This window comes from Lissotriton vulgaris, chromosome 5, assembly GCF_964263255.1.
Source record: "Lissotriton vulgaris chromosome 5, aLisVul1.2, whole genome shotgun sequence".
Taxonomy (NCBI): Eukaryota; Metazoa; Chordata; class Amphibia; order Caudata; family Salamandridae; genus Lissotriton; species Lissotriton vulgaris.
The window spans coordinates 969,803,154-969,821,426 of NC_141693.1; the positions used below are offsets into that span (position 1 = coordinate 969,803,154).

At 46.3% G+C, this 18,273-nt stretch overlaps 1 protein-coding gene across 2 annotated transcripts in view; it reads right to left on the reverse strand.

Annotated features, from left to right (window-relative positions):
- Positions 1–18,273, reverse strand: part of PTPRE (protein tyrosine phosphatase receptor type E) — a 934,466-nt gene that overhangs the window by 325,057 nt on the left and 591,136 nt on the right. The window lies entirely within an intron of this gene.

Below are 18,273 nucleotides of genomic sequence, written 5' to 3' on the forward strand. Positions count from 1 at the left end.
TTTCCAGTTAAGGGAAGACATGGCTTGGCAGTTCGGGCTGGACTGTTCCCATGAGGCACAGGGTCAAGACTGATTTGCATATAGCTGGGTCTGAACTGACGTGGTGGAGTGAGCTAAAGAATGATGATGAATTCAACCCAGATCTGTGACTGTTTCAGCTCTTTGTCCATCATCTTCTTGTGTTTGTTTATATGGCACACCACCCTACATGGGACTTATAAGTAAATTAAATATGCCAATCAAGTGTAAGAAAAAGTTACCATGTTTTAGGGAGTGAGCACAAAAACTGTAGCACTGGTTAGCAGTGGTAATGTGCACAAATTCCTGAGGCCAAAAAGTTTCAGCAAAAAGTGGAGGGTAAAGGAAAAATGTTTGGGGGAAGGCCACCCAAGGGCTTGCAGGTCTAATACATGGCATTTGTGAGTTGGAGTCCGGACAAGTGGAGCTGTCTAGTTTGTTTATAAAGTTAGATTCGGATTGGCCTGTGGTGTGGAGAGCTTTGAAAGTATGTGCGTGCAGAATGGTAGGCCAAGTGTGATTCTGGCTGCTGCGTTCTGAATCATTTGAAGTCATCTGGTGAGTTACTTGTTGATCCAGGTGGGGAGGCTTTTCCTGAAGTCCAGTTTGCTTGTGTTGAGGGCGTGAGTGACAGTTTTGCATCTGAAGACATTTCTCAGCATCTTTAGGGTCTGGCTGTAGGAAGCCGTGATGGAGTTGACTTGGTCAGTCATGTGGAGTTGACAGACAATGACAAGCTCAATATTCTTGCATGGGTGCTGGGGGTGGAAGTGGATGTGGGTCCTAATTTGGACGGTCACCAAGTGGAGTCCCACGGTGATGAGTTCTTACCGAGGATAACAACTTCTGTCATACTGGTGTTAAATTAGAGACAGTTAGGAGAGACAGTTAGGGCCCCATTAGGATGTCGGGCGGATCGCCACCCCCATGCGGGCGGTGGTGATCTGCCCGACATCCTTCCCCGCCCGCCAACCATTTCCCCCATGCCATATTACTATGGCGGGGGGACCGCGACAGACGGAAAGACCGTCCCCTGCTTTTCCCCCCGGTCATGGAGTTGACCGGGCGGAAAAGGGTTTCATATGGTCAGTCAGTCAGTCAAAATACTTTATTCGATTTTAAATAAAATCATAAAAAGACATACATTCCATACATATTAAAATATTAAAATACATTTACAAAGATTGTTTCAAAACAATATGTTCAGTAAAAGCTGTTAAAAAGGAAATTTGTGCAAAAAGGCAAAGTACCACATACTAAATGACAATATGGGCTGCAGGGGGTGGGCGGTCATTAGAGACTGTCTATTGTTGCATTACTTGATTTAATGCGTGATGCTGCTACCAAATAATTTCCCATACAAAATATAGTGCGATTATTACTCATGGACTGGAGGTAAAGAAGAGCTGGTCTAGCTTGTATAAAACCAGCCTCCCTCAAAATTGGTAGCAAATGTTTTATGCGAGGAACAGAAAATAAAGAACAAAACAATACAAAATGCATGGTGTCCTGGGTTGAAAAGTTGTCACAAGAGCAGGGAGGGGCTAACTATGGTCTGGCCCAAGACTGATAATTGCCCAAATAATAATGAATCAGGTTAAATCTAAACTTAATTAAGAGGAATCTGTGGAAAGGCCTGGTAACAATCCTGAGGTAGGGTTCCAATGAGGTGGATCTTTTTAATATGTAATGAGACCTCACAGGTAGCTTCTGCAATTCCCTTTCCTCGCGGGCTAATCTTGCCAAGGTCATAAACTGCCTCTTAACTGAGACTACATCCACATTCCTGATGCAGGAAGGGGATTCAAAGAGTTCCGGTCTCATATGGTGGCGGTGTATGTTAGACACCACCATCCGTATTAGGGTGGAGGCGGGGACATGCTTTTCCGTGGCGACATTGCCGCCACGGAAAGGCATGCAGGAATGTCTTGTGGGGGCCCGTTGCGCGCCCCCAGGGACTCCGGGGAGATGGGGGGTGCACATGGGGGGTACCTATGGTGCCTCCCTTCACTTCACTGTACAACGTGACAGGCACCGCACAGTGTCTGTCACGTTGTGCATTGAAGTGCACAATGTGCATTTTTTGCATTGCGGCGGGCGGTGCTGAGCCACAATGTTAAAAATGCGGGATGCGCCCGCCAGTGTGGCGGGCGCATCCAAATGGCCCCCATGGGACCGCCGCCCTTATGGCAGGTGGTCCCGTTTTATGTCGGGATGGCGGGCGGACTCATACTAATGGTCCCTTCAGTCTTTATCCAGTGGGGGATTTCCGTCATGTCCAAGAAGTATCATCTTGGTGTCGTCTGTGTAGAATAGAATGTTGATGTTGTGTGTGTGGATGATGCTTGCTAGTGAGATCTTGTAAGTGTTGAAGAGGGCCGGGCTCAGTGAGGATCTTGTGGTACTCCACAGGTAAGATTACAGGAGTTCGAAGAGTAAGAAACTAAGCTGACTAACTGTGTTCTTCCAGTCAGGAAGGAACATATCTGATGGAGAGCGAGTCCTTGGATTCCATTCTCCTGCATCCGTTGGATGTTGATGGGGTGGAATACGTGTCAAATGCACAGGCATCTAGGAGGATGAGGGCAGCCAAGTCTAATCTGTCCTGAATCATACAGATGTCATCTGTAGCGGCGATGAGGGCGGTTTCTGTGCTGTAGTTGGGTATGAGGAATGTAATTGTGTAACATTGAGGAGTTGATGCTTGGTAAGTTTCTCCAGGAGTTTGGCCAGGAACAATAGGGGGTAGATAGGTCTGTGGTTGGTGAGCGTTTGTGGGACTGCAGAAGACATTTTGAGCAGGAGGAGTATTGTATTGTGTTTCCATTTGTCCAGTAAGGTGGCAGAAGAGATGGAGAAGTTAAGTATTGGGGTGAGCGATGTTCAGATGGCTGTAGTCCTTTGGTGAAGGCGTAGTGGGAACAGAGCTGATGAGGGCCCTGGGTGGATGGACTGCATTGTGAAGGCGGTTTTGTCCATGGAGGTGGAGGGCCATGTGGCCATAGTGGTTTCGTTTGAAAAGATAGGGAGTCATGTTGTGACATCTGTTGGGTTCAGTTGGGGGATCGAAGTTGTTGTATATGGACTTAATTTTCCTGTAGAGGTATTGTGAGAGTTTGTTGCAGAGGTCCTGTGAATGGGGTGATGATGTTGTAGACAGCCATTGGGGAGCGGAAATCTTTCACAATGGCAATGACCTCTTTGCTGCAGTTGGTGCTGGTTTCAATGTGGTCTGTCAGCGCAAAACAATTAAGGGTCAGGATCTGCTGTTGGTAGCGCCTAAGGGTGTACTTGAAGCTTTTCCTGAACGCGTTGTCTTGGCTCATTCTCCATCTGTGCTCCAGTTATACAGTGGCGCTTCATCGTCCTGAGTTTCTCATGATTAAATTGAATTTTTATTAAATATAAAAATAAGTCTTTGACTTAAATTAAATTAAAATCTGTAAATGGTACAGGTCTAAAGCTATAAAGTGAATAATCTATACCAGTTACAATTTGCCCACTGACAATGGAGTTTTGTTTCTAGTCACTGGGTGAACATACCTTTCCTAATGCTACACATGTTCCACTCTCAAATATACACCCACCTTGTAGGCAGCAAAGTCTGCTTAGGGTGGCATTTAATAGTTAAAATCTGGTTTTCCTACCTATAAAATCCTGAAGCCATGCTCTCACTGCCACTGTAGTGGATGACGTCATTGGTACTGCAGTCACCTTTTTATCCTTCTATTTCCTTCTAGTTCAGATATCCATTAACATCTCATGAAATATTGAATGTTACCAGTATTCAATCCCAGTGTTATACAATGCAATGCAGTATCGAAACATGTGCACTTTCATGCCTACTTCCACGTGATTACTTAGAACTGGAAACTCTCTGATACACTGCATAGTCATGGAAATAAAATCCACTAATGCCCCAAACTTCTACGGGTCTGAGCAGACATAAATAGAAACTGGGTGTTATAAATGGGGTCTCTAGTTGGCAGTGGTTTGTCCCCTGTCAAATTAGAGACCCAGACTCTAGTCAGGGTAAGTGTAGTATATACTAAGTTTACCTGTGTCCACCCTCCGGTAGCTTGGCTATGAGAAGTCAGGCTAAACTAAAAAGACAATGTATTAGCGCACACACACACAGTAACACAGTGAAAACACCACAAAAGTACTCCACACCAGTTTAGATAAATAGCCAATATTTATCGGAGTAAAACAAGCCCAAAATGACAAAAATCCAACATACGCAAGTCAAGATACAAATATTGCAATATTAAGTGCAGTTATACCTCTTAGAAACACAATAGCTCCATCTGGAGCTATCAGACATGCTTGATGGAGTTGAATTCACAAATTTGGGCGGACAGAAATGGAGTGCAGGCCGGCTACAGAGTTGTACACACCCCCAGTTACAGTATCTTGGAGACGATGACAAAACAAAGACGTTGCGAGGTGCCAGGGAGGTTAGGCATTTCTGCGGCCTGTGTTGGGTCCATTCCTTACTGCTATGCAAATAGTTGGCAGGTCGGCGCTCGGGACGGTGTGTTGCACAACAGAGGTGAGGCGTCACTGAAGCAAGTGAGGCATTGGTTCCTGGATGCGATGCAGAGTCGGTGAGCTGCTGATGCTTAGGGATGTTGCAGGGAGCAGGGGAGGTTATGCGGCATTGACGGCGAAGCGGCGGTTCCGCTGGCGGTGCGAGGTCGATGAAGCATCGATGGTCAAGCTGAGAGGCCTCGACTTTGCAGTGTTGATGTCACACTACAGGGTCACAGGTGCTGCGGTGGATAAGGGCATCAAGGATTTCGGTGATACAGTGCTTGAGACGCTCTGTGGCGGAACTTCGGAGGTGCTGCCGTTGCGTTGGGCCTGTGTAGCAAGCCGCGGTTGTTGCATTGAGCGGGGGCCATGGCTCTGGTGTAGGCAGCAGCTCGGTATTGAGGAGCGAAGCCTGCTTCAAAGTCATACTCAAAGTCAATGTACTGATTTCTTCTTGTTGAGTACAGCAACTCACTTCCAAGGGCCCAAGAACTGGATTTGGCATCACTTTAAAGAGTAGGGCGCACAGCAGAGGAGCCCAGGTGCTGCAGGTGGAGTCTTTGATGGCCCAGAGATTTCCTAGAGGAGGCAAGCTCAACTCCAGCCTTTGGAGGATCTTTGGAAGCAGGATGCATAGAGCAAAGTACAGTCCTCTCCCTCAACGGTAAGAAGCAGCAGCCAGCAGCCAGCAGGCCAATGCAGCAAAGCAAACAGCAAAGTGGTAGTTCCTCCTGGCAGTTCATCAGCTCTTCTTCCTGGCAGAATGTCCTCAGTCCAAAAGTGTTCTGAGTATATGGTATCAGTGATCCAGTACTATATCTATTTTATCCTTAGAAGTAGGGAGACTTCAAAGAAAGGTACTTATAGTGCACAAGACCCTGCCCTTCATGGCCCTTGCTTCAGACACACTACAGGGGGGTATGCAGCTCTTTGTGAGGGGACAGGCAAAGCCCTATTCAGATGCACGTGCCAACTTCTCCCACCACTCTAGCTCAGAAAGACATATCAGCCTGGTGATGGGCCATTAGAATATACATGTAACACCTCAGCTCCCTCTGTGTGTGACTTTCTAAGTAAACTCACAATGTCATCCAACCTAGATATTATTCTAGGGAGGCAGAGGCACGGAATGGTTAAGGTAAGAAAATGCCTACTTTCTAAAAGTGGTATTTTCAGACCTGCACTTTAAAAACTAACTTCACTAAAAGATCTGTTTTTAAATTGTGAGTCCAGAGACACCAACTTCCAATTTTCAATCTGTTTCCATTTGGAAGATGCACTTGTATAGTATTACAAGGCAGCTACAATGCGAACCTATGGGAGAGATAGGCCTTGCTGTAGTTAAAAACAGATTCAGCAGTTTTTCACTACCAGGACATGTATACTTAAAAGTGCACACTCTACTTTTTAAATAAATTGCCCATAGGGCTACCTAGGGCCTCCCTTAGGGGTGTCTTAGATGTAATAAAAGGGAATGTTTGGGCCTAGCAAGTAGGTGAACTTGCCAGGTTGAGATGGCAGTCGTAAACTGCACAGCCATGCTCTGCAGTGGCAGGCCCCAGAAAGGTTTGAAGGGCTCCTCATGTGGGGGCACAATCAGTGCTGCATGCCCACTAGTAGCATTCGATTTACAGGCCAGGGGCATATGTAGTGCACTGTACTAGGGACTTATTAGTAAATCAAGAATGCCAATCATGGAGAAACCAAAAGCCATTACATTTGAGACACAGAGCACATGTACTTTAGCACTGGTCAACAGTGGTAAAGTACCCAGAATCCTAACACCAGAAAAATCGAAGTTCAGCATAGAGTCAAAAATAGGAGGTCAGAAGGAAAAAGACAGGGGGAACTGTGCCAAAACATGCCAGGTCTAACACAGGACATAGGTTATACACTATTACCAAAAGCGAAGAGGCAGCACTCATACAAAACAGTTGAACAAACTAGTGTAAGGTGGAGTGTCTGATACTTAATTTAGCCATAGAATATTTTTATTAATGTGTTACATGTGATCTTGTGTGTCATTTTGTAGTTATAGACATTTAAACGCATATTTATGTTGTTGTTTTACAAGAGGGATGCCCATGGCCTAACAAAACCACTTATTAGCAAAGTAAATAAGTTTGCCTGTAATGTGCGAAAGTCTGCCTACAGCATTTTTCCATGGCAATTAAAACCAAAACTTCAATGGGGTCACCTCTTTGCAGTCCTGACACGTATGGGTTTTGGCCCCAATTTCATTGCTTGGGTGCGGCTGTTATATGCAAACCCAGTCGCGCATGTAGCAGCCAATGGTCACATTTCCCATACATTCCAACTGACGAGAGGGACGCGACAGAGCTGCCCCCTATCACCCTTACTGTTTGACATAGTCTTGGAACCTCTGGCGGCATTGCTCCGAACCACTCCGTTGCTAAAGGGCATTAGTTGGAAAGAAGGATGGGAGGACCGAGTGTCCCTATATGCTGACGACATGTTGGTATACTTGACGGACCCGGACAGCAGTGTACCAGCCCTGCTGACACTGTGCAACGACTATGAGACAACATCGGGGTATACTCTTAATTGGTAAAAGTCGATCCTCTATGTCCTAAACGGACCCCACCCCAACTCGGCGTGGATTGCCTGCTGCAGATGACTACATCCTCATTTAAATATCTGGGAGTTCATGTAACAAACAACCAATCGGACTTTTTTGCTAAAAACCTTGTCCCCCCCTGTCCCGACTCCGTACGGACGTCAAACATTGGGCCCTGTTGCCGTTGACACTCCTCGGGGGAGCAGCGCTTAATAAAATGATGGCTCTCCCGAGATTTCTTTATGCCTTGGAAAATTCACCCTATCCGGTTCCGCCAAGATATTTTCGACAGGTCACAACGCTGGTGTCCAACCTATTATGGAACAACAAGCCAGCGCATATTGCCCACGTCAAACTGAATAAAAGTTGGTTCGAGGGAGGAATTGCGTTGCCAAACCTGCAATTATACTACTGGGCCGCACAACTGAAAATTATCAACTACTGGATACACGCGCCCCGAGATGACCCAGCGTATAGAGCAGACAGGACTCAACTAGGCGTGGACAGTATGCTTTCAGTCCTCTACAATAGGATTCAGGCGGTGCGACTGTTAGGTCCCACGAAACACACAGCACTTTTGTGGCACACAGCACAGGCGAAACTGGGGTGGAAGGGTGTGATCACTAAGCTTTCCCCGCTATGGGACACTAAGGCACTAGGACAACTGAGAAATTGTAAAGGATTCACGCAGTGGGACACCATAGGCATATCTACGGAGGGAGACCGTAGATCCTTCTATTTCCTTCTAGTTCAGATATCCATTAACATCTCATGAAATATTGAATGTTACCAGTATTCAATCCCAGTGTTATACAATGCAATGCAGTATCGAAACTTGTGCACTTTCATGCCTACTTCCACGTGATTACTTAGAACTGGAAACTCTCTGATACACTGCATAGTCATGGAAATAAAATCCACTAATGCCCCAAACTTTTACGGGTCTGAGCAGACATAAATAGTAACTGGGTGTTATAAATGGGTTCTCTAGTTGGCAGTGGTTTGTCCCCTGTCAAATTAGAGACCCAGACTCTAGTCAGGGTAAGTGTAGTATACACTAAGTTTACCTGTGTCCACCCTCCGGTAGCTTGGCTATGAGAAGTCAGGCTAAACTAAAAAGACAATGTATTAGTGCACAAACACAGTAACACAGTGAAAACACCACAAAAGTACTCCACACCAGTTTAGATAAATAGCCAATATTTATCGGAGTAAAACAAGACCAAAATGACAAAAATCCAACATACGCAAGTCAAGATACAAATATTGCAATATTAAGTGCAGTTATACCTCTTAGAAACACAATAGCTCCATCTGGAGCTATCAGACATGCTTGATGGAGTTGAATTCACAAATTTGGGCGGACAGAAATGGAGTGCTGGCCGGCTACAGAGTTGTACACACCCCCAGTTACAGTATCTTGGAGACGATGACAAAACAAAGACGTTGCGAGGTGCCAGGGAGGTTAGGCATTTCTGCGGCCTGTGTTGGGTCCATTCCTTACTGCTATGCAAATAGTTGGCAGGTCGGCGCTCGGGACGGTGTGTTGCACAACAGAGGTGAGGCGTCACTGAAGCAAGTGAGGCATTGGTTCCTGGATGCGATGCAGAGTCGGTGAGCTGCTGATGCTTAGGGATGTTGCAGGGAGCAGGGGAGGTTATGCGGCATTGACGGCGAGGCGGCGGTTCCGCTGGCGGTGCGAGGTCGATGAAGCATCGATGGTCAAGCTGAGAGGCCTCGACTTTGCAGTGTCGATGTCACACTACAGGGTCACAGGTGCTGCGGTGGATAAGGGCATCAAGGATTTCGGTGATACAGTGCTTGAGACGCTCTGTGGCGGAACTTCGGAGGTGCTGCCGTTGCGTTGGGCCTGTGTTGCAAGCCGCGGTTGTTGCATTGAGCGGGGGCCATGGCTCTGGTGTAGGCAGCAGCTCGGTATTGAGGAGCAAAGCCTGCTTCAAAGTCATACTCAAAGTCAATGTACTGATTTCTTCTTGTTGAGTACAGCAAATCACTTCCAAGGGCCCAAGAACTGGATTTGGCATCACTTTAAAGAGTAGGGCGCACAGCAGAGGAGCCCAGGTGCTGCAGGTGGAGTCTTTGATGGCCCAGAGATTTCCAAGAGGAGGCAAGCTCAACTCCAGCCTTTGGAGGATCTTTGGAAGCAGGATGCATAGAGCAAAGTACAGTCCTCTCCCTCAACGGTAAGAAGCAGCAGCCAGCAGCCAGCAGGCCAATGCAGCAAAGCAAACAGCAAAGTGGTAGTTCCTCCTGGCAGTTCATCAGCTCTTCTTCCTGGCAGAATGTCCTCAGTCCAAAAGTGTTCTGAGTATATGGTATCAGTGATCCAATCCAGTACAATATCTATTTTATCCTTAGAAGTAGGGAGACTTCAAAGAAAGGTATTTATAGTGCACAAGACCCTGCCCTTCATGGCCCTTGCTTCAGACACACTACAGGGGGGTATGCAGCTCTTTGTGAGGGGACAGGCACAGCCCTATTCAGGTGCAAGTGCCAACTTCTCCCACCACTCTAGCTCAGAAAGACATATCAGCCTGGTGATGGGCCATTAGAATATACATGTAACACCTCAGCTCCCTCTGTGTGTGACTTTCTAAGTAAACTCACAATGTCATCCAACGTAGATGTTATTCTAGGGAGGCAGAGGCACGGAATGGTTAAGGTAAGAAAATGCCTACTTTCTAAAAGTGGTATTTTCAGACCTGCACTTTAAAAACTAACTTCACTAAAAGATCTGTTTTTAAATTGTGAGTCCAGAGACACCAACTTCCAATTTTCAATCTGTTTCCATTTGGAAGATGCACTTGTATAGTATTACAAGGCAGCTACAATGCGAACCTATGGGAGAGATAGGCCTTGCTGTAGTTAAAAACAGATTCAGCAGTTTTTCACTACCAGGACATGTATACTTAAAAGTGCACACTCTACTTTTTAAATAAATTGCCCATAGGGCTACCTAGGGCCTCCCTTAGGGGTGTCTTAGATGTAATAAAAGGGAATGTTTGGGCCTAGCAAGTAGGTGAACCTGCCAGGTGGAGATGGCAGTCGTAAACTGCACAGCCATGCTCTGCAGTGGCAGGCCCCAGAAAGGTTTGAAGGGCTCCTCATGTGGGGGCACAATCAGTGCTGCGTGCCCACTAGTAGCATTTGATTTACAGGCCAGGGGCATATGTAGTGCACTGTACTAGGGACTTATTAGTAAATCAAGAATGCCAATCATGGAGAAACCAAAAGCCATTACATTTGAGACACAGAGCACATGTACTTTAGCACTGGTCAACAGTGGTAAAGTACCCAGAATCCTAACACCAGAAAAATCGAAGTTCAGCACAGAGTCAAAAATAGGAGGTCAGAAGCAAAAAGACAGGGGGAACTGTGCCAAAACATGCCAGGTCTAACACAGGACATAGGTAATACACTATTACCAAAAGCGAAGAGGCAGCACTCATACAAAACAGTTGAACAAACTAGTGTAAGGTGGAGTGTCTGATACTTAATTTAGCCATAGAATATTTTTATTAATGTGTTACATGTGATCTTGCGTGTCATTTTGTAGTTATAGACATTTAAACGCATATTTATGTTGTTGTTTTACAAGAGGGATGCCCATGGCCTAACAAAACCACTTATTAGCAAAGTAAATAAGTTTGCCTGTAATGTGCGAAAGTCTGCCTACAGCATTTTTCCATGGCAATTAAAACCAAAACTTCAATGGGGTCACCTCTTTGCAGTCCTGACACGTATGGGTTTTGGCCCCAATTTCATTGCTTGGGTGCGGCTGTTATATGCAAACCCAGTCGCGCATGTAGCAGCCAATGGTCATATTTCCCATACATTCCAACTGACGAGAGGGACGCGACAGAGCTGCCCCCTATCACCCTTACTGTTTGCCATAGTCTTGGAACCTCTGGCGTCATTGCTCCGAACCACTCCGTTGCTAAAGGGCATTAGTTGGAAAGAAGGATGGGAGGACCGAGTGTCCCTATATGCTGACGACATGTTGGTATACTTGACGGACCCGGACAGCAGTGTACCAGCCCTGCTGACACTGTGCAACGACTACGAGACAACATCGGGGTATACTCTTAATTGGTAAAAGTCGATCCTCTATGTCCTAAACGGACCCCCACCCCAACTCGGCGTGGATTGCCTGCTGCAGATGACTACATCCTCATTTAAATATCTGGGAGTTCATGTAACAAACAACCAATCGGACTTTTTTGCTAAAAACCTTGTCCCCCCCTGTCCCGACTCCGTACGGACGTCAAACATTGGGCCCTGTTGCCGTTGACACTCCTCGGGGGAGCAGCACTTAATAAAATGATGGCTCTCCCGAGATTTCTTTATGCCTTGGAAAATTCACCCTATCCGGTTCCGCCGAGATATTTTCGACAGGTCACAACGCTGGTGTCCAACCTATTATGGAACAACAAGCCAGCGCATAGTGCCCACGTCAAACTGAATAAAAGTTGGTTCGAGGGAGGAATTGCGTTGCCAAACCTGCAATTATACTACTGGGCCGCACAAATGAAAATTATCAACTACTGGATACACGCGCCCCGAGATGACCCAGCGTATAGAGCAGACAGGACTCAACTAGGCGTGGACAGTATGCTTTCAGTCCTCTACAATAGGATTCAGGCGGTGCGACTGTTAGGTCCCACGAAACACACGGCACTTTTGTGGCACACAGCACAGGCGAAACTGGGGTGGAAGGGTGTGATCACTAAGCTTTCCCCGCTATGGGACACTAAGGCACTAGGACAACTGAGAAATTGTAAAGGATTCACGCAGTGGGACACCGTTGGCATATCTATGGAGGGAGACCTGTGGGACAAGGGAACCGTAATGCCATTCTCAAGCCTTCGGCAACAATGCGACTTAGGACCCAACGAAACCTATAGATATGTGCAGATACGCCATGCACTGCTGCAAGCGATACCCCTCGACACTGAAGTCCCAGACTCCTCACTGCTGGAGGATAGGCTACTCACGGACTACATGTAGTGTAGTGCCACCTCTCTTACCTACAAAAAACTGCTGAACAATCAGCCAGACCCTACACTGAAACTACGCGAAAAATGGGTAGAAGAAATAGAAGACATGGATGAGACTGCATGGACCGAGGCGCTGGCGTCGCCGCGGGAGGTGGGCATTTCAGCAAACCTTAGACTGGTGCAATTGAAAATCTTGCACCGCATATACTACACAAGAACCACACTTCATAAATTACAGAGAGCTCCGCATCCCTACTGTCTTCGAGGCTGTGGGGAGGAGGGTACTTTATTCCACACCCTCTGGGACTGCCCCTGATCGCCGCCTTCTGGCGACAGGTGATGCGTACAATGTCACAAACACTACAAGTAACACTGACCCCTGAACCGCGTAAATGTCTGCTGAACATTTGGGATTCAAATGACCTAACTAGATATGGTCAGCTCTGGGGTACATTGGCAATGATGGTGGCGAAACGGGATATAGCACAAAAATGGGGCGCACCTGACCTACCTACATTGGCACAATGGGGCAGGAACATGATAATGTTTACAGAGCGAGCAGCATATGTCAATAGAGCCTGCCCGCGTAAATGGAATAAGATTTGGTCGCCCTGGAATAAATATAAATATAGGGGAGACCTGTGCGATTCATTACCGGAGGATGACGATGCCTGCTCTGAAGAAGATTTAGAAGAGGACGGAGACTGAACGTGCTGCCCTACTGCCTAGCTTTGAACTTACGGGGAAACTCCGCACTAAGGTCAATAATAGTGAGTTGCGATCTCGGATTAAGATGTGATTATATACTTTGTGGAATCATTGTCATGCAATATGTTAACGTGTATGTTGGTTTACAGGTTTAAAGAATGTATGGAAAACACAACAAAAATAAAAACTCATGGGCCTTGGGATTCTCCGATACGAGATCTGCTTGAACTATGTACACTCTAATTATACACGTCTCCGGACTCCCGGGTTGTCGGCTAATTGGCTGTGTTAACTCAAGCGACACTGCTCATATGACGAAAAGAACGCGGCCGGCCCCGTGGGGTTGTAGGCCATCAGCTGTGATAAGTTGGAAGTGTAAAATAAAGGCCTTTAAAAAAAAAAAAACTACTGTCTTTACCAACGGTTGTATGGCACTGTACATGGAGAGCTCCAGTAGGCAATGTTTTGTTTTTTAGGTCTCGCCTATCGCAGCCCGCATGCACTGCACTAGGAGAGGTCACTTAGAATCCCTTCAGACTTCCAAGAGCCCTTTCCGTGTGGGTGTGCCTCCTCCCACACATCCCATTGGCCTTTGCGTGTGGTTTTCAATTATTGAAAGCACGCAAATGGCCAAAGACAGGTGCATGTCCCGCCTTCCCTCAAAACGTTCACTCCCATGGCCTAGGGGTCTCAGGAGCGCGCTGGGGCACCTAAGGCTGGCAGCTGGACGTGGATCAGGTTACTAGCGCAGTCACTTACACTTTCGCAGCCACGCTTGTTTTGTGCTTGTTATTAGTTATTTATAGTTGCCCGTCAATTACTTTTCGTTTGTGCGATAAACATCCTTTCAAGTGTCATACTCGGAAATGTGTCACAGTTATAAGCGTCTTTGGTGCTCTGGTGCCACCATGTGGTAATTCAGTTTTCTACAATTAAAAATAATCCACACATTTGGCAGAGATGGCTTGTACCTACGTTATAGGCAGGTCACTTCCCAAGAATGCAGGACAGAAGGCTTTGAGAACCCCCTCTCCTCTGGGTATACCAGCCCTCCCTTCAGTGCAGTCACCACGCTGTCATCTAGCCAACCAAGCGGTCTGGGCCCACCCTCCCGGTGGCATCTCGAGCAATGGTGCGAACGTGTTGGGGCCACCTATAACGGGCAGTAGTGAAGAGAATTTTACTGTTAGAACCAATAGTACTGCTTTCAACTCATGCTGCCCCTGAATGTCTTCATTCATTATGGGAAGGAGTATAGTAAGATTTCCTTTATGTACATATACTCAGCTCCTCCCTGTCCATCCTCGCCCTGTCATCATAGTACATAGAGACACACAGATATTGGTGGTAAAGGACTTCTCTCTTGTGTCCATCTTCTTGTCATCTGTAGCTCACAGGCTCCACTCAGGGCCAGATCACAGACTTGCATTTTACAGAGATGAGTAACACCTGACCCGGTTTCACCCCCACCGTGGGGTGCTAGCGCATCTCTGACACTCCATGACTTGATAAATGTGCGCCCGCCTCCCCAGGATTGATAGAGCAGTGACTTGCAACTGGAAGCACATCACAACATGTTGTCCTCTGATGATAACACACCCCATGAGTCTGTAATTCCCCACACCACACCGTTAAGAGCTGAACACACATTCCTGGTAAACCCAGGAGACAGCTTCTGAAATGCAGCCATCCTGTGGGGTTGGTACAAAGGGAAGCTTTGCAATCTATCAGTGCCCAGGCCATATGATCACCCCCAAAGCAATTCCATAGCTTATTGGATTCAAAACTTGTTTTCAGAATGTGAACTTCTGGCAGCGGAAGTTGCCCAAGATGCGTCAGGAATTATGGAGCACCTCACGCCGAAGGACCGGCCCTAAGAGCTGGGCCAGGACATGGCAGGAAATCATGGACAACATCAATGCTGTGTCCTACAGTGTGAATGAAGCGCAGTGCTGCAAACAAAGCTATAATGACCAAGAGTAGAGAGTGAGGTGCCTGGTGGCCTGGCCTGCAGCAGACCGCCTCCTGGAACCCTGGGGGAGGGGAGGTCGTTCTTCAACCATCCCAATCTGGAGATATTACTGGCAGCTTTGACTCTGGAGGGGCTGAGAAGGGGCACTCAACCATAAGTGCTCAGCAGATTTCACACTTGTTATGATGAAACAGTGGAAATCTGAATTTTACCAACATAGATTGGGGTGTTCCCATATTATCAATAGCAAGATGGGGTGCACATAGGAATAACTTTTAGTAGAAAGGGCCCTCTGATGTCAATTAATTTAAGGGGCACATAAATGTACCCAAAGGGACTAGTTTCCACAAATAGTGACCACCACAATACTTCAAAGTGTATTTGAGATAAATTCAGTTTACTAAGCTTCACAAATGTCATCAGTTATTGATGACATAATTCATATTTATCAAATTCCCTACTGGCCAAAGTGTTTCACGATTATTCACTCGCTTTTTCAAACTATTTGACATTTTTTATCCGTACAGATATCATACAGAGAGTTTGTAAGACACTCTGAAAAATAGCCTCAATCAACAAAGTGCAGTTTTCTTCAGGCTCTATTTAAATGAAGTTTCCAGGAAGCACTGACTTTTAAGGGAGATCTGTTCTTAGAGATATCTGGAGTTCTGTGACATGGCAACCCGCCTTGGTCCATAATAAGCCCTCTTGCATAGCGCCTACTGCTATCACCTCCGTGGCCTATGGCACTTTCTGTGGAGAAGTGTGGCTCAGGGGTTAGAGGCGGCAGACCCGGAAGCTGAGAACGGCCCTGGACCAGGGTTCAATTCCCCGCCTCGGCGGGTCTTCGGCTCAAAAATTCCACGGACTCGATAATTCTCGCTCCGGTGCCTTCTCGACTCACGGGTTCACACTCTGCGACTCTGGGCAATAGCTTGCTTAATCTCCACAACGGCCCCTCGCGGCGGGATGCCTGGCTTTCACCTTGTGGATACCCTGCCGGGGTTATCTCACAGGGGAATACCAGGACGGGTTCCCTAAGCAAGCGCCGGGAAACCCTTTGTGGGTAGCTGTGCGCTATATAAGCTCAAATACATTTACATTTACACATTTCTGTACATTACTGACCATGCAGCTCGAACATCTGGGCAGCCACCATGAAGGTCAGCCTGGAGCGAAGTGATGGAGGACAGGATATGACCCCTTTGAGGCTTCCGTAGAAGACAAGGCATGGCTCCGAACCTGAGCAGGAACATTCAACTTGTCCTGACCCGGCAGCAGCAAGTCAGTGGCACTCCACAAAATACCACTCAGTGCCAGAGAATTACACGCCACATAATTGCACTCTACTCAATGCAACATAAATACACTCCACATAATACCACTCAGTGCCACATACTTACACGCCACATAATTACACTCTACTCAATGCAACATAAATACACTCCATTTAATAACACTCAGTGCCACATAATTACACGCCACATAATTACACGTCACATAATTACACTCTACTCAATGCATCATTAATACACACCACATAATACCACTCAGTGCCACATAATTACACGCCACATAATTGCACTCTACTGAGTGCAAAATAAATACACTCCACATAAATGCACTCTGTGCCACATACCACCAATCAACATACAAGCACTCCACACCATGACACAATTTTACTAAGCATAATTTCACTTAAAACCGCAGTTCCAGGCCACACAATTCAACTCCACACATTTCCAATACACACCACATAATTACACACCAAACAACATATTTCAACTCCACAACTCCACAATCCAAAACGTACCTCCAATCCACACCATATAGTGGAACCACCTGAGCACCAAACATTACTCACCACCACCATTTTGCATCAGCGCATCACCTAAGCATCACCTAAGCATAACCTAAACATCGCCTAAGCATCACGTCATCTGCCCTCAGAATCTGGCATCTGTTGATTCTCCCCTAGTGTCCGTCCGCTGCTCGTGTTCTAATTAAATTACTGTTTTACAACCTCCACTCCCCCTTTATTTATGACCCGCTCCCACATAACAAAAAAATTATAACAAACAAGCATGACAACAGGCAGGAAGAAGTTGCCAGGAGGCAAGTACAAAAAAACTAGAAGACATTTTTATGTTAAAAAAAAATGTAATCAGGTTGTTCAGTTGTATATAATGTCGTCTTGGTTTGCATAAAGGTAACAAAAATGTTTAACACTTTTTATTATAACTTTTCAACATGATGCACAGCAGCCACAATGCTCTACAACTTAGCCAAAAGTTCATGCTAAACACATAAGGTCCCAAAGGCGAGACCTATTGGATATGCCAATGCTTGCACTAAATTACTAAGAGCAGGCTGCAACAAAAAAACAAAAAACAATAAGGCTTGCTTTCTACATAAGAAACATGTGTGTTATAAAGAATTTAGGGGCTGGTTTAGATTGCGATTTAAGGTATTTACTCCGTCGGTGCAATAGGACTAAACTACTACATCACCCTGACAGAATAACCTTACTCCGATTTACAAATGTCCGCAGCCCCAGCCAGCTCTTACATAGGCAGGGACAGCAGTTCCTGTCAATTCATTATAATTGTGCTGTGCGGCTCCGTCAACACGACATTGCCTTACGGCACACTTTCAACATCCTTTTTTCCCAAAAACAAAACAGCTGGATTTTCTTTTGAAAACAAAAAAAGTAATGACTCGCTTACCATGGGAGGCTTCTCCTATGGCCTGAGGGTCAATAAAAATGTTATTACTTGCACTTACTGCCACATGGAGGGGTGTGAAAGTAACATTTTCCCATTTCATCCCCCACTCTAAATAGGGCAGGTGGACAAACCACTGGCGGCCCATAGGCCATCAGGGCGTCCGAGGAGTATGCCAGAGCAGTCTCCGCCGTTGACATACTTAAGTTGAGACCAACTCTAAATGAGGTGGGTGAAACCTCAGAAGAAAGGGTAAAATCCACATACGCGAGGCACACTGTCAGTGCATTAATCCTCCTGGATTCATACGCAGAGGGAGAACTAAACAATAAAAAACGCTCTCACATGAGCGCGTGGGAAACCCCAACAATGTCAATCATTTCTGTCATCCGAACACGGTATGATAAACGAGGAACTGGTGTCGTGGGCGTCAAATGTTGCATTTCACGTGAGCTCTGCTGCACAGAAATGAAAGCCCACAACGGAAACCACATTCACATTCCAATACCTGCATCAAAGGCCACGCAGTTCTGAAAAGTGGCAAACAGCCCAATAACCATCTGCAGCTGCGAGCTGTACACGTATCGTGCAAACGCGATTAATAAACCACATTATGAACATACGGTAGGCGACCAAATGCGCTTTGCCGTGTGTTTTTGCAATGACACTGATAGACTCGGTACATTATACGATAAACGTCTTTTGATAGAAAATATGACTCTT